Consider the following 18,568-nt stretch of genomic DNA (forward strand, 5'->3'; position numbering starts at 1 on the left):
AAGATGCGGGGTATGATGCTCACAGCACGTGGTATTCCCAAGCGGTCTCCCAATCAGGTACTAACCAGGCCGAACCATGCTTGGCTGCCGAGATCGGACGAGATCGGACGAGATCGGGCCTTTTCAGGGTGGTATGGCCGTGAGCGGTACTGCACTAGCAGATGGACACCCATGAAATGTCGAAAAAGATGCGGGGTATGATGCTCACAGCACCTGGTATTCCCAAGCGGTCTCCCAATCAGGTACTAACCAGGCCGAACGATGCTTGGCTTCCTAGATCGGGCGAGATCGGGCCTTTTCAGGGTGGTATGGCCGTGAGCGGTACTGCTTTTGCAGATGGACACCCATGAAATGTCGAAAAAGATGCGGGGTATGATGCTCGCAGCACCTGGTATTCCCAAGCGGTCTCCCAATCAGGTACTTACCAGGCCGCCCATGCTTGGCTTCCGAGATCGGAGGAGATTGGGCCTTTTCAGGGTGGTATGGCCGTGAGCGGTACTACTCTTGCAGATGGACACCCATGAAATGTCGAAAAAGATGCGGGGCAAGATGCTCACAGCACCTGGTATTCCCAAGCGGTCTCCCAATCAGGTACTAAACAGGCGGAACCCTGCTTGGTTGCCGAGATCGGACGAGATCGGGCCTTATCAGGGTGGTATGGCCGTGAATGGTACTGCTCTTGCAGATGGACACCCATGAAATGTCGAAAAAGGTGCGGGGTATGATGCTCACAGCACCTGGTATTCCCAAGCAGTCTCCCAATCAGGTACTAACCAGGCCGAATCATGCTTGGCTGCCGAGATCGGACGAGATCGGGCGAGATCGGGCCTTTTCAGGGTGGTATGGCCGTGAGCGGTACTGCTCTTGCAGATGGACACCCATGAAATGTCGAAAAAGATGCGGGGCAAGATGCTCACAGCACCTGGTATTCCCAAGCGGTCTCCCAATCAGGTACTAAACAGGCGGAACCATGCTTGGCTTCCGAGATCGGAGGAGATTGGGCCTTTTCAGGGTGGTATGGCCGTGAGCGGTATTATTCTTGCAGATGGACACCCATGAAATGTCGAAAAAGATGCGGGGCAAGATGCTCACAGCACCTGGTATTCCCAAGCTGTCTCCCAATCAGGTACTAAACAGGCGGAACCCTGCTTGGCTGCCGAGATCGGACGAGATCGGGCCTTATCAGGGTGGTATGGCCGTGAATGGTACTGCTCTTGCAGATGGACACCCATGAAATGTCAAAAAAGGTGCGGGGTATGATGCTCACAGCACCTGGTATTCCCAAGCGGTCTCCCAATCAGGTACTAACCAGGCCGAACCATGCTTGGCTGCCGAGATCGGACGAGATCGGGCGAGATCGGGCCTTTTCAGGGTGGTATGGCCGTAAACGGTACTGCTCTTGCAGATGGACACCCATGAAATGTCGAAAAAGATGCGGGGTATGATGCTCACAGCACCTGGTATTCCCAAGCGGTCTCCCAATCAGGTACTAACCAGGCCGAACCATGCTTGGCTGCCGAGATCGGACGAGATCGGGCGAGATCGGGCCTTATCAGGGTGGTATGGCTGTGAGCGGTACTGCTCTTGCAGATGGACACCCATGAAATGTCGAAAAAGTTGCAGGGTATGATGCTCACAGCACCTGGTATTCCCAAGCTGTCTCCCAATCAGGTACTAACCAGGCCGAACGATGCTTGGCTGCCGAGATCGGACGAGATCGGACGAGATCGGGCCTTTTCAGGGTGGTATGGCCGTGAGCGGTACTGCACTAGCAGATGGACACCCATGAAATGTCGAAAAAGATGCGGGGTATGATGCTCACAGCACCTGGTATTCCCAAGCGGTCTCACAATCAGGTACTAAACAGGCCAAACCATGCTTGGCTTCCGAGATCGGACGAGATCGGGCCTTATCAGGGTGGTATGGCCGTGAGCGGTACTGCTCTTGCAGATGGACAGCCATGAAATGTCGAAAAAGATGCGGGGTATGATGCTCACAGCACCTGGTATTCCCAAGCGGTCTCCCAATCAGGTACTGACCAGGCCGAACCATGCTTGGCTTCCGAGATCGGACGAGATCGGGCCTTTTCAGGGTGGTATGGCCGTGGGCGGTACTGTACTAGCAGATGGACACCCATGAAATGTCGAAAAAGATGCGGGGTATGATGCTCACAGCACCTGGTATTCCCAAGCGGTCTCCCAATCAGGTACTAACCAGGCCGAACCATGCTTAGCTGCCGAGATCGGACGAGAGCGGGCGAGATCGGGCCTTTTCAGGGTGGTATGGCCGTGAGCGGTACTGCACTAGCAGATGGACACCCATGAAATGTCGAAAAAGATGCGGGGTATGATGCTCAAAGTACCTGGTATTCCCAAGCGGTCTCCCAATCAGGTACTAACCAGGCCGAACCATACTTGGCTGCCGAGATCGGGCGAGATCGGGCCTTTTCAGGGTGGTATGGCCGTGAGCTGTACTGCTCCTGCAGATGGACACCCATGAAATGTCGAAAAAGATGCGGGGTATGATGCTCACAGCACCTGGTATTCCCAAGCGGTCTCCCAATCAGGTACTAAACAGGCCGAACCATGCTTGGCTGCCGAGATCGGACGAGATCGGACGAGATCGGGCCTTTTCAGGGTGGTATGGCCGTGAGCGGTACTGCACTAGCAAATGGACACCCATGAAATGTCGAAAAAGATGCGGGGTATGATGCTCACAGCACCTGGTATTCCCAAGCGGTCTCCCAATCAGGTACTAACCAGGCCGAACGATGCTTGGCTTCCTAGATCGGGCGAGATCGGGCCTTTTCAGGGTGGTATGGCCGTGAGCGGTACTGCTTTTGCAGATGGACACCCATGAAATGTCGAAAAAGATGCGGGGTATGATGCTCGCAGCACCTGGTATTCCCAAGCGGTCTCCCAATCAGGTACTTACCAGGCCGAACCATGCTTGGCTTCCGAGATCGGAGGAGATTGGGCCTTTTCAGGGTGGTATGGCCGTGAGCGGTACTACTCTTGCAGATGGACACCCATGAAATGTCGAAAAAGATGCGGGGCAAGATGCTCACAGCACCTGGTATTCCCAAGCGGTCTCCCAATCAGGTACTAAACAGGCGGAACCCTGCTTGGTTGCCGAGATCGGACGAGATCGGGCCTTATCAGGGTGGTATGGCCGTGAATGGTACTGCTCTTGCAGATGGACACCCATGAAATGTCGAAAAAGGTGCGGGGTATGATGCTCACAGCACCTGGTATTCCCAAGCAGTCTCCCAATCAGGTACTAACCAGGCCGAATCATGCTTGGCTGCCGAGATCGGACGAGATCGGGCGAGATCGGGCCTTTTCAGGGTGGTATGGCCGTGAGCGGTACTGCTCTTGCAGATGGACACCCATGAAATGTCGAAAAAGATGCGGGGCAAGATGCTCACAGCACCTGGTATTCCCAAGCGGTCTCCCAATCAGGTACTAAACAGGCGGAACCATGCTTGGCTTCCGAGATCGGAGGAGATTGGGCCTTTTCAGGGTGGTATGGCCGTGAGCGGTACTATTCTTGCAGATGGACACCCATGAAATGTCGAAAAAGATGCGGGGCAAGATGCTCACAGCACCTGGTATTCCCAAGCTGTCTCCCAATCAGGTACTAAACAGGCGGAACCCTGCTTGGCTGCCGAGATCGGACGAGATCGGGCCTTATCAGGGTGGTATGGCCGTGAATGGTACTGCTCTTGCAGATGGACACCCATGAAATGTCGAAAAAGGTGCGGGGTATGATGCTCACAGCACCTGGTATTCCCAAGCGGTCTCCCAATCAGGTACTAACCATGCCGAACCATGCTTGGCTGCCGAGATCGGACGAGATCGGGCGAGATCGGGCCTTTTCAGGGTGGTATGGCCGTAAACGGTACTGCTCTTGCAGATGGACACCCATGAAATGTCGAAAAAGATGCGGGGTATGATGCTCACAGCACCTGGTATTCCCAAGCGGTCTCCCAATCAGGTACTAACCAGGCCGAACCATGCTTGGCTGCCGAGATCGGACGAGATCGGGCGAGATCGGGCCTTATCAGGGTGGTATGGCTGTGAGCGGTACTGCTCTTGCAGATGGACACCCATGAAATGTCGAAAAAGTTGCAGGGTATGATGCTCACAGCACCTGGTATTCCCAAGCTGTCTCCCAATCAGGTACTAACCAGGCCGAACGATGCTTGGCTGCCGAGATCGGACGAGATCGGACGAGATCGGGCCTTTTCAGGGTGGTATGGCCGTGAGCGGTACTGCACTAGCAGATGGACACCCATGAAATGTCGAAAAAGATGCGGGGTATGATGCTCACAGCACCTGGTATTCCCAAGCGGTCTCCCAATCAGGTACTAAACAGGCCAAACCATGCTTGGCTTCCGAGATCGGACGAGATCGGGCCTTATCAGGGTGGTATGGCCGTGAGCGGTACTGCTCTTGCAGATGGACAGCCATGAAATGTCGAAAAAGATGCGGGGTATGATGCTCACAGCACCTGGTATTCCCAAGCGGTCTCCCAATCAGGTACTGACCAGGCCGAACCATGCTTGGCTTCCGAGATCGGACGAGATCGGGCCTTTTCAGGGTGGTATGGCCGTGAGCGGTACTGCACTAGCAGATGGACACCCATGAAATGTCGAAAAAGATGCGGGGTATGATGCTCAAAGTACCTGGTATTCCCAAGCGGTCTCCCAATCAGGTACTAACCAGGCCGAACCATACTTGGCTGCCGAGATCGGGCGAGATCGGGCCTTTTCAGGGTGGTATGGCCGTGAGCTGTACTGCTCCTGCAGATGGACACCCATGAAATGTCGAAAAAGATGCGGGGTATGATGCTCACAGCACCTGGTATTCCCAAGCGGTCTCCCAATCAGGTACTAAACAGGCCGAACCATGCTTGGCTGCCGAGATCGGACGAGATCGGGCCTCTTCAGGGTGGTATGGCCGTGAGCGGTACTGCACTAGCAGATGGACACCCATGAAATGTCGAAAAAGATGCGGGGTATGATGCTCACAGCACCTGGTATTTCCAAGCGGTCTACCAATCAGGTACTAACCAGGCCGAACCATGCTTGGCTTCCAAGAACGGACGAGATCGGGCCTTTTCAGGGTGGTATGGCCGTGAGCGGTACTGCACTAGCAGATGGACACCCATGAAATGTCGAAAAAGATGCGGGGTACGATGCTCACAGCACCTGGCATTCCCAAGCGGTCTTCCAACCAGGTACTAACCAGGCCGAACCATGCTTGGCTTCCGGGATCGGACGAGATCGGGCCTTTTCAGGGTGGTATGGCCGTGAGCGGTACTGCTGTTGCAGATGGACACCCAATAAATGTCGAAAAAGATGCGGGGCATGGTTCTCACAGCACCTGATATTCCCAAGCGGTCTCCCAATCTGGTACTAAACAAGTCTAACCATGCTTGGCTTCCGAGATCGGACGAGATCGGGCCTTTTCAGGGTGGTATGGCCGTGAGCGGTACTGCACTAGCAGATGGACACCCATGAAATGTCGAAAAAGATGCGGGGTATGATGTACACAGCACCTGGTATTCCCAAGCGGACTCCCAATCAGGTACTAACCAGGACGAACCATGCTTGGCTTCCAAGATCGGACGAGATCGGGCCTTTTCAGGGTGGTATGGCCGTGAGCGGTACTGCACTAGCAGATGGACACCCATGAAATGTCGAAAAAGATGCGGGTTATGATGCTCACAGCACCTGGTATTCCCAAGCGATCTCCCAATCAGGTACTAACCAGGCCGAACCATGCTTGGCTTCCGAGATCGGGCGAGATCGAGCCTTTTCAGGGTGGTATGGCCGTGAGCGGTACTGTTCTTGCAGATGGACACCCATGAAATGTCGAAAAAGATGCGGGGTATGATGCTCACAGCACCTGGTATTCCCAAGCGGTCTCCCAATCAGGTACTAACCAGGCCGAACCATGCTTGGCTTCCGAGTTCGGACGAGATTGGGCCTTTTCAGGGTGGTATGGCCGTGAGCGGTACTGCACTAGCAGATGGACACCCATGAAATGTCGAAAAAGATGCGGGGTATGATGCTCACAGCACCTGGTATTCCCAAGCGGTCTCCCAATCAGGTACTAAACAGGCCGAACCATGCTTGGCTGCCGAGATCGGACGAGATCGGGCCTTTTCAGGGTGGTATGGCCGTGAGCGGTACTGCACTAGCAGATGGACACCCATGAAATGTCGAAAAAGACGCGGGGTATGATGCTCACAGCACCTGGTATTCCCAAGCAGTCTCCCAACCAGGTACTAACCAGGCCAAACCATGCTTGGCTTCCGAGATCGGACGAGATCGGGCCTTTTCAGGGTGGTATGGCCGTGAGCGGTACTGCTCTTGCAGATGGACACCCATGAAATGTCGAAAAAGATGCGGGGTATGATGCTCACAGCACCTGGTATTCCCAAGCGGTCTCCCAATCAGGTACTAAACAGGCCGAACCATGCTTGGCTGCCGAGATCGGACGAGATCGGGCCTTTTCAGGGTGGTATGGCCGTGAGCGGTACTGCACTAGCAAATGGACACCCATGAAATGTCGAAAAAGATGCAGGGTATGATGCTCACAGCACCTGGTATTCCCAGAAGGTCTCCCAACTAGGTACTAACCAGGCCGAACCATGCTTAGCTTCCGAGATCAGATGAGATCGGGCCTTTTCAGGGTGGTATGGCCGTGAGCGATACTGCTTTTGCAGATGGACACCCATGAAATGTCGAAAAAGATGCGGGGTATGATGCTCACAGCACCTGGTATTCCCAAGCGGTCTCCCAATCAGGTACTAACCAGGCCGAACTATGCTTGGCTTCCAAGATCGGGCGAGATCGGGCCTTTTCAGGGTGGTATGGCCGTGAGCGGTACTGCTCTTGCAGATGGACACCCATGAAATGTCGAAAAAGATGCAGGGTATGATGCTCACAGCACCTGGTATTCCCAAGCGGTCTCCCAATCAGGCACTAAACAGGCCGAACCATGCTTGGCTTCCAAGATCGGACGAGATCGGGCCTTTTCAGGGTGGTATGGCCGTGAGCGGTACCGTCCTTGCAGATGGACACCCATGAAATGTCGAAAAAGATGCGGGGTATGATGCTCAGAGCACCTGGTATTCCCAAGCGGTCTCCCAATCAGGTACTAAACAGGCCGAACCATGCTTGGCTTCCACGATCGGACGAGATCGGGCCTTTTCAGGGTGGTATGGCCGTGAGCGGTACTGCACTTGCAGATGGACACCCATGAAATGTCGAAAAAGATGCGGGGTATGGTGCTCACAGCATCTGGTATTCCCAAGCGGTCTCCCAATCAGGTACTAAACAGGCCGAACCATGCTTGGCTTCCGAGATCGGACGAGATCGGGCCTTTTCAGGGTGGTATGGCCGTGAGCGGTACTGCACTAGCAGATGGACACCCATGAAATGTCGAAAAAGATGCGAGGTATGATGCTCACAGCACCTGGTATTCCGAAGCGGTCTCCCAATCAGGTACTAAACAGACCGAACCATGCTTGGCTGCCGAGATCGGACGAGATCGGGCCTTTTCAGGGTGGTATGGCCGTGAGCAGTACTGCACTAGCAGATGGACACCCATGAAATGTCGAAAAAGATGCGGGGTATGATGCTCACAGCACCTGGTATTTCCAAGCGGTCTACCAATCAGGTACTAACCAGGCCGAACCATGCTTGGCTTCCAAGAACGGACGAGATCGGGCCTTTTCAGGGTGGTATGGCCGTGAGCGGTACTGCACTAGCAGATGGACACCCATGAAATGTCGAAAAAGATGCGGGGTACGATGCTCACAGCACCTGGCATTCCCAAGCGGTCTTCCAACCAGGTACTAACCAGGCCGAACCATGCTTGGCTTCCGAGATCGGACGAGATCGGGCCTTTTCAGGGTGGTATGGCCGTGAGCGGTACTGCTGTTGCAGATGGACACCCAATAAATGTCGAAAAAGATGCGGGGCATGGTTCTCACAGCACCTGATATTCCCAAGCGGTCTCCCAATCTGGTACTAAACAAGTCTAACCATGCTTGGCTTCCGAGATCGGACGAGATCGGGCCTTTTCAGGGTGGTATGGCCGTGAGCGGTACTGCACTAGCAGATGGACACCCATGAAATGTCGAAAAAGATGCGGGGTATGATGTACACAGCACCTGGTATTCCCAAGCGGACTCCCAATCAGGTACTAACCAGGACGAACCATGCTTGGCTTCCAAGATCGGACGAGATCGGGCCTTTTCAGGGTGGTATGGCCGTGAGCGGTACTGCACTAGCAGATGGACACCCATGAAATGTCGAAAAAGATGCGGGTTATGATGCTCACAGCACCTGGTATTCCCAAGCGATCTCCCAATCAGGTACTAACCAGGCCGAACCATGCTTGGCTTCCGAGATCGGGCGAGATCGAGCCTTTTCAGGGTGGTATGGCCGTGAGCGGTACTGTTCTTGCAGATGGACACCCATGAAATGTCGAAAAAGATGCGGGGTATGATGCTCACAGCACCTGGTATTCCCAAGCGGTCTCCCAATCAGGTACTAACCAGGCCGAACCATGCTTGGCTTCCGAGTTCGGACGAGATTGGGCCTTTTCAGGGTGGTATGGCCGTGAGCGGTACTGCACTAGCAGATGGACACCCATGAAATGTCGAAAAAGATGCGGGGTATGATGCTCACAGCACCTGGTATTCCCAAGCGGTCTCCCAATCAGGTACTAAACAGGCCGAACCATGCTTGGCTGCCGAGATCGGACGAGATCGGGCCTTTTCAGGGTGGTATGGCCGTGAGCGGTACTGCACTAGCAGATGGACACCCATGAAATGTCGAAAAAGACGCGGGGTATGATGCTCACAGCACCTGGTATTCCCAAGCAGTCTCCCAACCAGGTACTAACCAGGCCAAACCATGCTTGGCTTCCGAGATCGGACGAGATCGGGCCTTTTCAGGGTGGTATGGCCGTGTGCGGTACTGCTCCTGCAGATGGACACCCATGAAATGTCGAAAAAGATGCAGGGTATGATGCTCACAGCACCTGGTATTCCCAAGCGGTCTCCCAATCAGGTACTAACCAGGCCGAACCATGCTTGGATTCCGAGATCGGGCGAGATCGGGCCTTTTCAGGGTGGTATGGCCGTGAGCGGTACTGCTCTTGCAGATGGACACCCATGAAATGTCGAAAAAGATGCGGCGTATGATGCTCACAGCACCTGGTATTCCCAAGCGGTCTCCCATTCAGGTACTAAACAGGCCGAACCATGCTTGGCTGCCGCGATCGGACGAGATCGGGCCTTTTCAGGGTGGTATGGCCGTGAGCGGTACTGCTCTTGCAGATGGACACCCATTAAATGTCGAAAAAGATGCGGGGTATGATGCTCACAGCACCTGGTATTCCCAAGCGGTCTCCCAATCAGGTACTAACCAGGCCGAACCATGCTTGGCTTCCGAGATCGGACAATCGGGCCTTTTCAGGGTGGTATGGCCGTGAGCGGTACTGCACTAGCAGATGGACACCCATGAAATGTCGAAAAAGATGCGGGGTATGATGCTCACAGCACCTGGTATTTCCAAGCAGTCTCCCAATCAGGTACTAACCAGGCCGAACCATGCTTGGCTTTCCGAGATCGGACGAGATCGGGCCTTTTCAGGGTGGTATGGCCGTGAGCGGTACTGCACTAGCAGATGGACACCCATGAAATGTCGAAAAAGATGCGGGGTATGATGCTCACAGCACCTGGTATTTCCAAGCGGTCTCCCAATCAGGTACTAACCAGTCCGAACCATGCCTGGCTTCCGAGATCGGACGAGATCGGGCCTTTTCAGGGTGGTATGGCCGTGAGCGGTACTGCACTAGCAGATGGACACCCATGAAATGTCGAAAAAGATGCGGGGTATGATGCTCACAGCACCTGGTATTCCCAAGCGGTCTCCCAATCAGGTACTAACCAGGCCGAACCATGCTTGGCTTCCGAGATCGGACAATCGGGCCTTTTCAGGGTGGTATGGCCGTGAGCGGTACTGCACTAGCAGATGGACACCCATGAAATGTCGAAAAAGATGCGGGGTATGATGCTCACAGCACCTGGTATTTCCAAGCAGTCTCCCAATCAGGTACTAACCAGGCCGAACCATGCTTGGCTTTCCGAGATCGGACGAGATCGGGCCTTTTCAGGGTGGTATGGCCGTGAGCGGTACTGCACTAGCAGATGGACACCCATGAAATGTCGAAAAAGATGCGGGGTATGATGCTCACAGCACCTGGTATTCCCAAGCGGTCTCCCAATCAGGTAGTAACCAGGCCGAATCATGCTTGGCTGCCGAGATCGGGCGAGATCGGGCCTTTTCAGGGTGGTATGGCCGTGAGCAGTACTGCTCTTGCAGATGGACACCCATTAAATGTCGAAAAAGATGCGGGGTATGATGCTCACAGCACCTGGTATTTCCAAGCGGTCTCCCAATCAGGTACTAACCAGGCCTAACCATGCTTGGCTTCCGAGATCGGACAATCGGGCCTTTTCAGGGTGGTATGGCCGTGAGCGGTACTGCACCACCAGATGGACACCCATGAAATGTCGAAAAAGATGCGGGGTATGATGCTCACAGCACCTGGTATTCCCAAGCGGTCTCCCAATCAGCTACGAACCAGGCCGAACCATGCTTGGCTTCCGAAATCGGAAGAGATCGGGCCTTTTCAGGGTGGTATGGCCGAGAGCGGTACTGCTCTTGCAGATGGACACCCATGAAATGTCGAAAAAGATGCGGGGTATGATGCTCACAGCACCTGGTATTCCCAAGCAGTCTCCCAATCAGGTACTAAACAGGCCGAACCATGCTCGGCTTCCGAGATCGGACGAGATCGGGCGAGATCGGGCCTTATCAGGGTGGTATGGCCGTGAGCGGTACTGCTCTTGCAGATGGACACCCATGAAATGTCGAAAAAGATGCGGGGTATGATGCTCACAGCACCTGGTATTCCCAAGCGGTCTCCCAATCAGGTACTAACCAGGCCGAACCATGCTTGGCTTCTGAGATCGGACGAGATCGGGCGAGATCGGGCCTTATCAGGGTGGTATGACTGTGAGCGGTACTCTCCTTGCAGATGGACACCCATGAAATGTCGAAAAAGATGCGGGGTATGATGCTCACAGCACCTGGTATTCCCAAGCGGTCTCCCAATCAAGTACTAACCAGGCCGAACCATGCTTGGCTGCCGAAATCGGACGAGATCGGGCGAGATCGGGCCTTATCAGGGTGGTATGGCTGTGAGCGGTACTGCTCTTGCAGATGGACACCCATGAAATGTCGAAAAAGATGCAGGGTATGATGCTCACAGCACCTGGTATTCCCAAGCGGTCTCCCAATCAGGTACTAACCAGTCCGAACGATGCTTGGCTGCCGAGATCGGACGAGATCGGACGAGATCGGGCCTTTTCAGGGTGGTATGGCCGTGAGCGGTACTGCACTAGCAGATGGACACCCATGAAATGTCGAAAAAGATGCGGGGTATGATGCTCACAGAACCTGGTATTCCCAAGCGGTCTCCCAATCAGGTACTAAACAGGCCCAAACCATGCTTGGCTTCCGAGATCGGACGAGATCGGGCCTTATCAGGGTGGTATGGCCGTGAGCGGTACTGCACTAGCAGATGGACACCCATGAAATGTCGAAAAAGATGCGGGGTATGATGCTCACAGCACCTGGTATTCCGAAGCGGTCTCCCAATCAGGTACTAAACAGGCCGAACCATGCTTGGCTGCCGAGATCGGACAAGATCGGGCCTTTTCTGGGTGGTATGGCCGTGAGCGGTACTGCACTAGCAGATGGACACCCATGAAATGTCGAAAAAGATGCGGGGTATGATGCTCACAGCACCTGGTATTCCGAAGCGGTCTCCCAATCAGGTACTAAACAGGCCGAACGATGCTTGGCTGCCGAGATCGGACGAGATCGGGCCTTTTCAGGGTGGTATGGCCGTGAGCGGTACTGCACTAGCAGATGGACACCAATGAAATGTCGAAAAAGATGCAGGGTATGATGCTCACAGAACCTGGTATTCCCAAGCAGTCTCCCAATCAGGTACTAACCAGGCCGGACCATGCTTGGCTTCCGAGATCGGGCCTTTTCAGGGTGGTATGGCCTTGAGCGGTACTGCTTTTGCAGATGGACACCCATGAAATGTCGAAAAAGATGCGGGGTATGATGCTCACAGCACCTGGTATTCCCAAGCGGTCTTCCAACCAGGTACTAACCAGGCCGAACCATGCTTGGCTTCCGAGATCGGACGAGATCGGGCCTTTTCAGGGTGGTATGGCCGTGAGCGGTACTGCTCCTGCAGATGGACACCCATGAAATGTCGAAAAAGATGCGGGGTATGATGCTCACTGCACCTGGTATTCCCAAGCGGTCTCCCAATCAGGTACTAACCAGGCCGAACCATGCTTGGCTTCCGAGATCGGACGAGATCGGGCCTTTTCAGGGTGGTATGGCCGTGAGCGGTACTGCTCATGCAGATGGACACCCATGAAATGTCGAAAAAGATGCGGGGTATGATGCTCACAGCACCTGGTATTCGCAAGCGGTCTCCCAATCAGGTACTGACCAGGCCGGACCATACTTGGCTTCCGAGATCGGACGAGAACGGGCCTTTTCAGGGTGGTATGGCCGTGAGCGGTACTGTACTAGCAGATGGACACCCATGAAATGTCGAAAAAGATGCGGGGTATGATGCTCACAGCACCTGGTATTCCCAAGCGGTCTCCCAATCAGGTACTAACCAGGCCGAACCATGCTTGGCTGCCGAGATCGGACGAGAGCGGGCGAGATCGGGCCTTATCAGGGTGGTATGGCCGTGAGCGGTACTGCTCTTGCAGATGGACACCCATGAAATGTCGAAAAAGATGCGGGGTATGATGCTCACAGCACCTGGTATTCCCAAGCGGTCTCCCAATCAGGTACTAACCAGGCCGGACCATGCTTGGCTTCCGAGATCGGACGAGATCGGGCCTTTTCAGGGTGGTATGGCCGTGAGCGGTACTGCTCCTGCAGATGGACACCCATGAAATGTCGAAAAAGATGCGGGGTATGATGCTCACAGCACCTGGTATTCCCAAGCGGTCTCCCAATCAGGTACTAACCAGGCCGAACCATGCTTGGCCTCCGAGATCGGACTAGATCGGGCCTTTTCAGGGTGGTATGGCCGTGAGCGGTACTGCGCTAGCAGATGGACACCCATGAAATGTCGAAAAAGATGCGGGGTATGATGCTCACAGCACCTGGTATTCCCAAGCGGTCTCCTAATCAGGTACTGACCAGGCCGAACCATGCTTGGCTTCCGAGATCGAACGAGATCGGGCCTTTTCAGGGTGGTATGGCCGTGAGCGGTACTGTACTAGCAGATGGACACCCATGAAATGTCGAAAAAGATGCGGGGTATGATGCTCACAGCACCTGGTATTCCCAAGCGGTCTCCCAATCAGGTACTAACCAGGCCGAACCATGCTTGGCTGCCGAGATCGGACGAGATCGGACGAGATCGGGCCTTTTCAGGGTGGTATGGCAGTGAGCGGTACTGCTCTTGCAGATGGACACCCATGAAATGTCGAAAAAGATGCAGGGTATGATGCTCACAGCACCTGGTATTCCCAAGCGGTCTCCCAATCAGGTACTAAACAGGCCGAACCATGCTTGGCTTCCGAGATCAGACGAGATCGGGCCTTTTCAGGGTGGTATGGCCGTGAGCGGTACTGCACTAGCAGATGGACACCCATGAAATGTCGAAAAAGATGCGGGGCAAGATGCTCACAGCACCTGGTATTCCCAAGCGGTCTCCCAATCAGGTACTAACCAGGCCGAAACATGCTTGGCTTCCGAGATCGGATGAGATTTGGCCTTTTCAGGGTGGTATGGCCATGAGCGGTACTGCTATTGCAGATGGACACCCATGAAATGTCGAAAAAGATGCGGGGTATGATGCTCACAGCACCTGGTATTCCCAAGCGGTCCCCCAATCAGGTACTAAACAGGCCGAACCATGCTCGGCTTCCGAGATCGGACGAGATCGGGCGAGATCGGGCCTTATCAGGGTGGTATGGCCGTGAGCGGTACTGCTCTTGCAGATGGACACCCATGAAATGTCGAAAAAGATGCGGGGTATGATGCTCACAGCACCTGGTATTCCCAAGCGGTCTCCCAATCAGGTACTAACCAGACCGAACCATGCTTGGCTTCCGAGATCGGACGAGATCGGGCCTTTTCAGGGTGGTATGGCCGTGAGCGGTACTGCTCTTGCAGATGGACACCCATGAAATGTCGAAAAAGATGCGGGGTATGATGCTCACAGCACCTGGTATTCCCAAGCGGTCTCCCAATCAGGTACTAACCAGGCCGAACCATGCTTGGCTTCCGAGATCGGACGAGATCGGGCCTTTTCAGGGTGGTATGGCCATGAGCGGTACTCTCCTTGCAGATGGACACCCATGAAATGTCGAAAAAGATGCGGGGTATGATGCTCACAGCACCTGGTATTCCCAAGCGGTTTCCCAATCAGGTACTAACCAGGCCGAACCATGCTTGGCTGCCGAGATCGGACGAGATCGGGCGAGATCGGGCCTTATCAGGGTGGTATGGCTGTGAGCGGTACTGCTCTTGCAGATGGACACCCATGAAATGTCGAAAAAGTTGCAGGGTATGATGCTCACAGCACCTGGTATTCCCAAGCGGTCTCCCAATCAGGTACTAACCAGGCCGAACGATGCTTGGCTGCCGAGATCGGACGAGATCGGACGAGATCGGGCCTTTTCAGGGTGGTATGGCCGTGAGCGGTACTGCACTAGCAGATGGACACCCATGAAATGTCGAAAAAGATGCGGGGTATGATGCTCACAGCACCTGGTATTCCCAAGCGGTCTCCCAATCAGGTACTAAACAGGCCGAACCATGCTTGCTGCCGAGATCGGACGAGATCGGGCCTTTTCAGGGTGGTATGGCCGTGAGCGGTACTGCACTAGCAGATGGACACCCATGAAATGTCGAAAAAGATGCGGGGTATGATGCTCACAGCACCTGGTATTCCCAAGCGGTCTCCCAATCAGGTACTAACCAGGCCGGACCATGCTTGGCTTCTGAGATCGGATGAGATCGGGCCTTTTCAGGGTGGTATGGCCGTGAGCGGTACTGTTCTTGCAGATGGACACCCATGAAATGTCGAAAAAGATGCGGGGTATGATGCTCACGGCACCTGGTATTCCCAAGCGGTCTCCCAATCAGGTACTAACCAGGCCGTACCATGCTTGGCTTCCGAGATCGAACGAGATCGGGCCTTTTCAGGGTGGTATGGCCGTGAGCGGTACTGCACTTGCAGATGGACACCCATGAAATGTCGAAAAAGATGCGGGGTATGATGCTCACAGCACCTGGTATTCCCAAGCAGTCTCCCAATCAGGTACTAACCAGGCCAAACCATGCTTGGCTTCCGAGATCGGACGAGATCGGGCCTTTTCGGGGTGGTATGGCCGTGAGCGGTACTGCTTTTGCAGATGGACACCCATGAAATGTCGAAAAAGATGCGGGGTATGATACTCACAGCACCTGGTATTCCCAAGCGGTCTCCCAATCAGGTACTAAACAGGCCGAACCATGCTTGGCTTCCGAGATCGGAGGATATCGGGCCTTTTCAGGGTGGTATGGCCGTGAGCGGTACTGCTCTTGCAGATGGACACCCATGAAATGTCGAAAAAGATGCGGGGTATGATGCTCACAGCACCTGGTATTCCCAAGCGGTCTCCCAATCAGGTACTAACCAGGCCGAACTATGCTTGGCTTTCGAGATCGGACGAGATCGGGCCTTTTCAGGGTGGTATGGCCGTGAGCGGTACTGCTCCTGCAGATGGACACCCATGAAATGTCGAAAAAGATGCGGGGCATGACGCTCACAGCACCTGGTATTCCCAAGCGGTCTCCCAATCAGGTACTAACCAGGCCAAACCATGCTTGGCTGCCAAGATCGGACAAGATCGGGCCTTTTCAGGGTGGTATGGCCGTGAGCGGTACTGCTCTTGCAGATGGACACCCATGAAATGTCGAAAAAGATGCAGGGTATGATGCTCACAGCACCTGGTATTCCCAAGCGGTCTCCCAATCAGGTACTAACCAGGCCGAACCATGCTTGGCCTCCGAGATCGGACTAGATCGGGCCTTTTCAGGGTGGTATGGCCGTGAGCGGTACTGCGCTAGCAGATGGACACCCATGAAATGTCGAAAAAGATGCGGGGTATGATGCTCACAGCACCTGGTATTCCCAAGCGGTCTCCTAATCAGGTACTGACCAGGCCGAACCATGCTTGGCTTCCGAGATCGAACGAGATCGGGCCTTTTCAGGGTGGTATGGCCGTGAGCGGTACTGTACTAGCAGATGGACACCCATGAAATGTCGAAAAAGATGCGGGGTATGATGCTCACAGCACCTGGTATTCCCAAGCGGTCTCCCAATCAGGTACTAACCAGGCCGAACCATGCTTGGCTGCCGAGATCGGACGAGATCGGACGAGATCGGGCCTTTTCAGGGTGGTATGGCAGTGAGCGGTACTGCTCTTGCAGATGGACACCCATGAAATGTCGAAAAAGATGCAGGGTATGATGCTCACAGCACCTGGTATTCCCAAGCGGTCTCCCAATCAGGTACTAAACAGGCCGAACCATGCTTGGCTTCCGAGATCAGACGAGATCGGGCCTTTTCAGGGTGGTATGGCCGTGAGCGGTACTGCACTAGCAGATGGACACCCATGAAATGTCGAAAAAGATGCGGGGCAAGATGCTCACAGCACCTGGTATTCCCAAGCGGTCTCCCAATCAGGTACTAACCAGGCCGAAACATGCTTGGCTTCCGAGATCGGATGAGATTTGGCCTTTTCAGGGTGGTATGGCCATGAGCGGTACTGCTATTGCAGATGGACACCCATGAAATGTCGAAAAAGATGCGGGGTATGATGCTCACAGCACCTGGTATTCCCAAGCGGTCCCCCAATCAGGTACTAAACAGGCCGAACCATGCTCGGCTTCCGAGATCGGACGAGATCGGGCGAGATCGGGCCTTATCAGGGTGGTATGGCCGTGAGCGGTACTGCTCTTGCAGATGGACACCCATGAAATGTCGAAAAAGATGCGGGGTATGATGCTCACAGCACCTGGTATTCCCAAGCGGTCTCCCAATCAGGTACTAACCAGACCGAACCATGCTTGGCTTCCGAGATCGGACGAGATCGGGCCTTTTCAGGGTGGTATGGCCGTGAGCGGTACTGCTCTTGCAGATGGACACCCATGAAATGTCGAAAAAGATGCGGGGTATGATGCTCACAGCACCTGGTATTCCCAAGCGGTCTCCCAATCAGGTACTAACCAGGCCGAACCATGCTTGGCTTCCGAGATCGGACGAGATCGGGCCTTTTCAGGGTGGTATGGCCATGAGCGGTACTCTCCTTGCAGATGGACACCCATGAAATGTCGAAAAAGATGCGGGGTATGATGCTCACAGCACCTGGTATTCCCAAGCGGTTTCCCAATCAGGTACTAACCAGGCCGAACCATGCTTGGCTGCCGAGATCGGACGAGATCGGGCGAGATCGGGCCTTATCAGGGTGGTATGGCTGTGAGCGGTACTGCTCTTGCAGATGGACACCCATGAAATGTCGAAAAAGTTGCAGGGTATGATGCTCACAGCACCTGGTATTCCCAAGCGGTCTCCCAATCAGGTACTAACCAGGCCGAACGATGCTTGGCTGCCGAGATCGGACGAGATCGGACGAGATCGGGCCTTTTCAGGGTGGTATGGCCGTGAGCGGTACTGCACTAGCAGATGGACACCCATGAAATGTCGAAAAAGATGCGGGGTATGATGCTCACAGCACCTGGTATTCCCAAGCGGTCTCCCAATCAGGTACTAAACAGGCCGAACCATGCTTGCTGCCGAGATCGGACGAGATCGGGCCTTTTCAGGGTGGTATGGCCGTGAGCGGTACTGCACTAGCAGATGGACACCCATGAAATGTCGAAAAAGATGCGGGGTATGATGCTCACAGCACCTGGTATTCCCAAGCGGTCTCCCAATCAGGTACTAACCAGGCCGGACCATGCTTGGCTTCTGAGATCGGATGAGATCGGGCCTTTTCAGGGTGGTATGGCCGTGAGCGGTACTGTTCTTGCAGATGGACACCCATGAAATGTCGAAAAAGATGCGGGGTATGATGCTCACGGCACCTGGTATTCCCAAGCGGTCTCCCAATCAGGTACTAACCAGGCCGTACCATGCTTGGCTTCCGAGATCGAACGAGATCGGGCCTTTTCAGGGTGGTATGGCCGTGAGCGGTACTGCACTTGCAGATGGACACCCATGAAATGTCGAAAAAGATGCGGGGTATGATGCTCACAGCACCTGGTATTCCCAAGCAGTCTCCCAATCAGGTACTAACCAGGCCAAACCATGCTTGGCTTCCGAGATCGGACGAGATCGGGCCTTTTCGGGGTGGTATGGCCGTGAGCGGTACTGCT

The 18,568-nt window shown here is 54.4% G+C and overlaps 1 non-coding gene and 101 pseudogenes across 1 annotated transcript; all 102 read right to left on the reverse strand.

The window, feature by feature from the left end:
• Positions 1-16: 16 nt before the first annotated feature.
• Positions 17-145, reverse strand: LOC144186059 (5S ribosomal RNA; annotated as a pseudogene).
• A 56-nt stretch (positions 146-201) lies between these two features.
• LOC144185261 (5S ribosomal RNA) lies at positions 202-320 on the reverse strand (annotated as a pseudogene).
• A 56-nt stretch (positions 321-376) lies between these two features.
• Positions 377-494, reverse strand: LOC144186684 (5S ribosomal RNA; annotated as a pseudogene).
• Positions 495-550: 56 nt separating this feature from the next.
• Positions 551-669, reverse strand: LOC144183797 (5S ribosomal RNA; annotated as a pseudogene).
• Positions 670-725: 56 nt separating this feature from the next.
• On the reverse strand, positions 726-854 carry LOC144185983 (5S ribosomal RNA; annotated as a pseudogene).
• Positions 855-910: 56 nt separating this feature from the next.
• LOC144185877 (5S ribosomal RNA) lies at positions 911-1,029 on the reverse strand (annotated as a pseudogene).
• A 56-nt stretch (positions 1,030-1,085) lies between these two features.
• On the reverse strand, positions 1,086-1,204 carry LOC144186725 (5S ribosomal RNA; annotated as a pseudogene).
• Positions 1,205-1,260: 56 nt separating this feature from the next.
• LOC144183862 (5S ribosomal RNA) lies at positions 1,261-1,389 on the reverse strand (annotated as a pseudogene).
• A 56-nt stretch (positions 1,390-1,445) lies between these two features.
• On the reverse strand, positions 1,446-1,574 carry LOC144183005 (5S ribosomal RNA; annotated as a pseudogene).
• Positions 1,575-1,815: 241 nt separating this feature from the next.
• On the reverse strand, positions 1,816-1,934 carry LOC144191832 (5S ribosomal RNA; annotated as a pseudogene).
• A 56-nt stretch (positions 1,935-1,990) lies between these two features.
• On the reverse strand, positions 1,991-2,109 carry LOC144189628 (5S ribosomal RNA; annotated as a pseudogene).
• A 56-nt stretch (positions 2,110-2,165) lies between these two features.
• LOC144182585 (5S ribosomal RNA) lies at positions 2,166-2,294 on the reverse strand (annotated as a pseudogene).
• A 56-nt stretch (positions 2,295-2,350) lies between these two features.
• Positions 2,351-2,469, reverse strand: LOC144185910 (5S ribosomal RNA; annotated as a pseudogene).
• Positions 2,470-2,525: 56 nt separating this feature from the next.
• Positions 2,526-2,654, reverse strand: LOC144184538 (5S ribosomal RNA; annotated as a pseudogene).
• A 56-nt stretch (positions 2,655-2,710) lies between these two features.
• Positions 2,711-2,829, reverse strand: LOC144185262 (5S ribosomal RNA; annotated as a pseudogene).
• Positions 2,830-2,885: 56 nt separating this feature from the next.
• On the reverse strand, positions 2,886-3,004 carry LOC144184106 (5S ribosomal RNA; annotated as a pseudogene).
• A 56-nt stretch (positions 3,005-3,060) lies between these two features.
• LOC144183798 (5S ribosomal RNA) lies at positions 3,061-3,179 on the reverse strand (annotated as a pseudogene).
• Positions 3,180-3,235: 56 nt separating this feature from the next.
• On the reverse strand, positions 3,236-3,364 carry LOC144185984 (5S ribosomal RNA; annotated as a pseudogene).
• Positions 3,365-3,420: 56 nt separating this feature from the next.
• On the reverse strand, positions 3,421-3,539 carry LOC144185878 (5S ribosomal RNA; annotated as a pseudogene).
• A 56-nt stretch (positions 3,540-3,595) lies between these two features.
• On the reverse strand, positions 3,596-3,714 carry LOC144186726 (5S ribosomal RNA; annotated as a pseudogene).
• A 56-nt stretch (positions 3,715-3,770) lies between these two features.
• On the reverse strand, positions 3,771-3,899 carry LOC144186323 (5S ribosomal RNA; annotated as a pseudogene).
• Positions 3,900-3,955: 56 nt separating this feature from the next.
• Positions 3,956-4,084, reverse strand: LOC144183006 (5S ribosomal RNA; annotated as a pseudogene).
• A 241-nt stretch (positions 4,085-4,325) lies between these two features.
• Positions 4,326-4,444, reverse strand: LOC144188031 (5S ribosomal RNA; annotated as a pseudogene).
• Positions 4,445-4,500: 56 nt separating this feature from the next.
• LOC144187302 (5S ribosomal RNA) lies at positions 4,501-4,619 on the reverse strand (annotated as a pseudogene).
• A 56-nt stretch (positions 4,620-4,675) lies between these two features.
• LOC144185911 (5S ribosomal RNA) lies at positions 4,676-4,794 on the reverse strand (annotated as a pseudogene).
• Positions 4,795-4,850: 56 nt separating this feature from the next.
• LOC144190261 (5S ribosomal RNA) lies at positions 4,851-4,969 on the reverse strand (annotated as a pseudogene).
• A 56-nt stretch (positions 4,970-5,025) lies between these two features.
• Positions 5,026-5,144, reverse strand: LOC144184802 (5S ribosomal RNA; annotated as a pseudogene).
• A 56-nt stretch (positions 5,145-5,200) lies between these two features.
• On the reverse strand, positions 5,201-5,319 carry LOC144191350 (5S ribosomal RNA; annotated as a pseudogene).
• Positions 5,320-5,375: 56 nt separating this feature from the next.
• On the reverse strand, positions 5,376-5,494 carry LOC144191286 (5S ribosomal RNA; annotated as a pseudogene).
• Positions 5,495-5,550: 56 nt separating this feature from the next.
• On the reverse strand, positions 5,551-5,669 carry LOC144185593 (5S ribosomal RNA; annotated as a pseudogene).
• A 56-nt stretch (positions 5,670-5,725) lies between these two features.
• LOC144191960 (5S ribosomal RNA) lies at positions 5,726-5,844 on the reverse strand (annotated as a pseudogene).
• Positions 5,845-5,900: 56 nt separating this feature from the next.
• LOC144188645 (5S ribosomal RNA) lies at positions 5,901-6,019 on the reverse strand (annotated as a pseudogene).
• Positions 6,020-6,075: 56 nt separating this feature from the next.
• LOC144188718 (5S ribosomal RNA) lies at positions 6,076-6,194 on the reverse strand (annotated as a pseudogene).
• A 56-nt stretch (positions 6,195-6,250) lies between these two features.
• Positions 6,251-6,369, reverse strand: LOC144182039 (5S ribosomal RNA; annotated as a pseudogene).
• A 56-nt stretch (positions 6,370-6,425) lies between these two features.
• LOC144188719 (5S ribosomal RNA) lies at positions 6,426-6,544 on the reverse strand (annotated as a pseudogene).
• Positions 6,545-6,600: 56 nt separating this feature from the next.
• On the reverse strand, positions 6,601-6,719 carry LOC144187156 (5S ribosomal RNA). The gene has a single exon (XR_013324838.1). It is a non-coding gene; the product is annotated as a 5S ribosomal RNA (ribosomal RNA).
• A 56-nt stretch (positions 6,720-6,775) lies between these two features.
• LOC144182998 (5S ribosomal RNA) lies at positions 6,776-6,894 on the reverse strand (annotated as a pseudogene).
• A 56-nt stretch (positions 6,895-6,950) lies between these two features.
• Positions 6,951-7,069, reverse strand: LOC144182444 (5S ribosomal RNA; annotated as a pseudogene).
• A 56-nt stretch (positions 7,070-7,125) lies between these two features.
• On the reverse strand, positions 7,126-7,244 carry LOC144186404 (5S ribosomal RNA; annotated as a pseudogene).
• Positions 7,245-7,300: 56 nt separating this feature from the next.
• On the reverse strand, positions 7,301-7,419 carry LOC144190941 (5S ribosomal RNA; annotated as a pseudogene).
• Positions 7,420-7,475: 56 nt separating this feature from the next.
• LOC144182576 (5S ribosomal RNA) lies at positions 7,476-7,594 on the reverse strand (annotated as a pseudogene).
• Positions 7,595-7,650: 56 nt separating this feature from the next.
• LOC144184803 (5S ribosomal RNA) lies at positions 7,651-7,769 on the reverse strand (annotated as a pseudogene).
• A 56-nt stretch (positions 7,770-7,825) lies between these two features.
• Positions 7,826-7,944, reverse strand: LOC144188012 (5S ribosomal RNA; annotated as a pseudogene).
• Positions 7,945-8,000: 56 nt separating this feature from the next.
• On the reverse strand, positions 8,001-8,119 carry LOC144191287 (5S ribosomal RNA; annotated as a pseudogene).
• Positions 8,120-8,175: 56 nt separating this feature from the next.
• On the reverse strand, positions 8,176-8,294 carry LOC144185594 (5S ribosomal RNA; annotated as a pseudogene).
• A 56-nt stretch (positions 8,295-8,350) lies between these two features.
• LOC144191961 (5S ribosomal RNA) lies at positions 8,351-8,469 on the reverse strand (annotated as a pseudogene).
• A 56-nt stretch (positions 8,470-8,525) lies between these two features.
• Positions 8,526-8,644, reverse strand: LOC144188646 (5S ribosomal RNA; annotated as a pseudogene).
• A 56-nt stretch (positions 8,645-8,700) lies between these two features.
• On the reverse strand, positions 8,701-8,819 carry LOC144188721 (5S ribosomal RNA; annotated as a pseudogene).
• A 56-nt stretch (positions 8,820-8,875) lies between these two features.
• On the reverse strand, positions 8,876-8,994 carry LOC144188332 (5S ribosomal RNA; annotated as a pseudogene).
• Positions 8,995-9,050: 56 nt separating this feature from the next.
• On the reverse strand, positions 9,051-9,169 carry LOC144187416 (5S ribosomal RNA; annotated as a pseudogene).
• Positions 9,170-9,225: 56 nt separating this feature from the next.
• LOC144191264 (5S ribosomal RNA) lies at positions 9,226-9,344 on the reverse strand (annotated as a pseudogene).
• A 56-nt stretch (positions 9,345-9,400) lies between these two features.
• On the reverse strand, positions 9,401-9,517 carry LOC144183710 (5S ribosomal RNA; annotated as a pseudogene).
• Positions 9,518-9,573: 56 nt separating this feature from the next.
• On the reverse strand, positions 9,574-9,693 carry LOC144183418 (5S ribosomal RNA; annotated as a pseudogene).
• Positions 9,694-9,749: 56 nt separating this feature from the next.
• Positions 9,750-9,868, reverse strand: LOC144185319 (5S ribosomal RNA; annotated as a pseudogene).
• Positions 9,869-9,924: 56 nt separating this feature from the next.
• Positions 9,925-10,041, reverse strand: LOC144183711 (5S ribosomal RNA; annotated as a pseudogene).
• A 56-nt stretch (positions 10,042-10,097) lies between these two features.
• LOC144183419 (5S ribosomal RNA) lies at positions 10,098-10,217 on the reverse strand (annotated as a pseudogene).
• A 56-nt stretch (positions 10,218-10,273) lies between these two features.
• On the reverse strand, positions 10,274-10,392 carry LOC144184708 (5S ribosomal RNA; annotated as a pseudogene).
• A 56-nt stretch (positions 10,393-10,448) lies between these two features.
• Positions 10,449-10,565, reverse strand: LOC144184821 (5S ribosomal RNA; annotated as a pseudogene).
• A 56-nt stretch (positions 10,566-10,621) lies between these two features.
• Positions 10,622-10,740, reverse strand: LOC144185144 (5S ribosomal RNA; annotated as a pseudogene).
• Positions 10,741-10,796: 56 nt separating this feature from the next.
• LOC144186901 (5S ribosomal RNA) lies at positions 10,797-10,925 on the reverse strand (annotated as a pseudogene).
• Positions 10,926-10,981: 56 nt separating this feature from the next.
• Positions 10,982-11,110, reverse strand: LOC144185298 (5S ribosomal RNA; annotated as a pseudogene).
• A 56-nt stretch (positions 11,111-11,166) lies between these two features.
• On the reverse strand, positions 11,167-11,295 carry LOC144184755 (5S ribosomal RNA; annotated as a pseudogene).
• Positions 11,296-11,351: 56 nt separating this feature from the next.
• On the reverse strand, positions 11,352-11,480 carry LOC144187239 (5S ribosomal RNA; annotated as a pseudogene).
• Positions 11,481-11,536: 56 nt separating this feature from the next.
• LOC144191328 (5S ribosomal RNA) lies at positions 11,537-11,656 on the reverse strand (annotated as a pseudogene).
• A 56-nt stretch (positions 11,657-11,712) lies between these two features.
• Positions 11,713-11,831, reverse strand: LOC144185381 (5S ribosomal RNA; annotated as a pseudogene).
• Positions 11,832-11,887: 56 nt separating this feature from the next.
• On the reverse strand, positions 11,888-12,006 carry LOC144183683 (5S ribosomal RNA; annotated as a pseudogene).
• Positions 12,007-12,227: 221 nt separating this feature from the next.
• Positions 12,228-12,346, reverse strand: LOC144183236 (5S ribosomal RNA; annotated as a pseudogene).
• A 56-nt stretch (positions 12,347-12,402) lies between these two features.
• Positions 12,403-12,521, reverse strand: LOC144188965 (5S ribosomal RNA; annotated as a pseudogene).
• Positions 12,522-12,577: 56 nt separating this feature from the next.
• Positions 12,578-12,696, reverse strand: LOC144185001 (5S ribosomal RNA; annotated as a pseudogene).
• A 56-nt stretch (positions 12,697-12,752) lies between these two features.
• Positions 12,753-12,881, reverse strand: LOC144184921 (5S ribosomal RNA; annotated as a pseudogene).
• A 56-nt stretch (positions 12,882-12,937) lies between these two features.
• Positions 12,938-13,056, reverse strand: LOC144182697 (5S ribosomal RNA; annotated as a pseudogene).
• Positions 13,057-13,112: 56 nt separating this feature from the next.
• Positions 13,113-13,231, reverse strand: LOC144191626 (5S ribosomal RNA; annotated as a pseudogene).
• Positions 13,232-13,287: 56 nt separating this feature from the next.
• On the reverse strand, positions 13,288-13,406 carry LOC144190636 (5S ribosomal RNA; annotated as a pseudogene).
• A 56-nt stretch (positions 13,407-13,462) lies between these two features.
• On the reverse strand, positions 13,463-13,591 carry LOC144184962 (5S ribosomal RNA; annotated as a pseudogene).
• A 56-nt stretch (positions 13,592-13,647) lies between these two features.
• LOC144188121 (5S ribosomal RNA) lies at positions 13,648-13,766 on the reverse strand (annotated as a pseudogene).
• Positions 13,767-13,822: 56 nt separating this feature from the next.
• Positions 13,823-13,941, reverse strand: LOC144185056 (5S ribosomal RNA; annotated as a pseudogene).
• Positions 13,942-13,997: 56 nt separating this feature from the next.
• LOC144186237 (5S ribosomal RNA) lies at positions 13,998-14,126 on the reverse strand (annotated as a pseudogene).
• A 56-nt stretch (positions 14,127-14,182) lies between these two features.
• Positions 14,183-14,301, reverse strand: LOC144188223 (5S ribosomal RNA; annotated as a pseudogene).
• Positions 14,302-14,357: 56 nt separating this feature from the next.
• LOC144185537 (5S ribosomal RNA) lies at positions 14,358-14,476 on the reverse strand (annotated as a pseudogene).
• A 56-nt stretch (positions 14,477-14,532) lies between these two features.
• Positions 14,533-14,661, reverse strand: LOC144184319 (5S ribosomal RNA; annotated as a pseudogene).
• A 56-nt stretch (positions 14,662-14,717) lies between these two features.
• On the reverse strand, positions 14,718-14,846 carry LOC144185665 (5S ribosomal RNA; annotated as a pseudogene).
• A 56-nt stretch (positions 14,847-14,902) lies between these two features.
• Positions 14,903-15,020, reverse strand: LOC144182162 (5S ribosomal RNA; annotated as a pseudogene).
• A 56-nt stretch (positions 15,021-15,076) lies between these two features.
• On the reverse strand, positions 15,077-15,195 carry LOC144189042 (5S ribosomal RNA; annotated as a pseudogene).
• A 56-nt stretch (positions 15,196-15,251) lies between these two features.
• LOC144182205 (5S ribosomal RNA) lies at positions 15,252-15,370 on the reverse strand (annotated as a pseudogene).
• A 56-nt stretch (positions 15,371-15,426) lies between these two features.
• Positions 15,427-15,545, reverse strand: LOC144189679 (5S ribosomal RNA; annotated as a pseudogene).
• Positions 15,546-15,601: 56 nt separating this feature from the next.
• Positions 15,602-15,720, reverse strand: LOC144184402 (5S ribosomal RNA; annotated as a pseudogene).
• A 56-nt stretch (positions 15,721-15,776) lies between these two features.
• Positions 15,777-15,895, reverse strand: LOC144190561 (5S ribosomal RNA; annotated as a pseudogene).
• A 56-nt stretch (positions 15,896-15,951) lies between these two features.
• Positions 15,952-16,070, reverse strand: LOC144191875 (5S ribosomal RNA; annotated as a pseudogene).
• A 56-nt stretch (positions 16,071-16,126) lies between these two features.
• On the reverse strand, positions 16,127-16,245 carry LOC144191627 (5S ribosomal RNA; annotated as a pseudogene).
• A 56-nt stretch (positions 16,246-16,301) lies between these two features.
• LOC144190637 (5S ribosomal RNA) lies at positions 16,302-16,420 on the reverse strand (annotated as a pseudogene).
• Positions 16,421-16,476: 56 nt separating this feature from the next.
• Positions 16,477-16,605, reverse strand: LOC144184964 (5S ribosomal RNA; annotated as a pseudogene).
• A 56-nt stretch (positions 16,606-16,661) lies between these two features.
• LOC144188124 (5S ribosomal RNA) lies at positions 16,662-16,780 on the reverse strand (annotated as a pseudogene).
• Positions 16,781-16,836: 56 nt separating this feature from the next.
• On the reverse strand, positions 16,837-16,955 carry LOC144185058 (5S ribosomal RNA; annotated as a pseudogene).
• A 56-nt stretch (positions 16,956-17,011) lies between these two features.
• Positions 17,012-17,140, reverse strand: LOC144186238 (5S ribosomal RNA; annotated as a pseudogene).
• A 56-nt stretch (positions 17,141-17,196) lies between these two features.
• On the reverse strand, positions 17,197-17,315 carry LOC144188225 (5S ribosomal RNA; annotated as a pseudogene).
• Positions 17,316-17,371: 56 nt separating this feature from the next.
• LOC144185549 (5S ribosomal RNA) lies at positions 17,372-17,490 on the reverse strand (annotated as a pseudogene).
• Positions 17,491-17,546: 56 nt separating this feature from the next.
• LOC144184321 (5S ribosomal RNA) lies at positions 17,547-17,675 on the reverse strand (annotated as a pseudogene).
• Positions 17,676-17,731: 56 nt separating this feature from the next.
• On the reverse strand, positions 17,732-17,860 carry LOC144185667 (5S ribosomal RNA; annotated as a pseudogene).
• A 56-nt stretch (positions 17,861-17,916) lies between these two features.
• LOC144182163 (5S ribosomal RNA) lies at positions 17,917-18,034 on the reverse strand (annotated as a pseudogene).
• A 56-nt stretch (positions 18,035-18,090) lies between these two features.
• On the reverse strand, positions 18,091-18,209 carry LOC144189043 (5S ribosomal RNA; annotated as a pseudogene).
• A 56-nt stretch (positions 18,210-18,265) lies between these two features.
• On the reverse strand, positions 18,266-18,384 carry LOC144182216 (5S ribosomal RNA; annotated as a pseudogene).
• Positions 18,385-18,440: 56 nt separating this feature from the next.
• Positions 18,441-18,559, reverse strand: LOC144189680 (5S ribosomal RNA; annotated as a pseudogene).
• Positions 18,560-18,568: the final 9 nt, after the last annotated feature.

The sequence above is a fragment of the Stigmatopora nigra genome, unplaced genomic scaffold (assembly GCF_051989575.1).
Source record: "Stigmatopora nigra isolate UIUO_SnigA unplaced genomic scaffold, RoL_Snig_1.1 HiC_scaffold_24, whole genome shotgun sequence".
NCBI classification, from domain to species: domain Eukaryota; kingdom Metazoa; phylum Chordata; class Actinopteri; order Syngnathiformes; family Syngnathidae; genus Stigmatopora; species Stigmatopora nigra.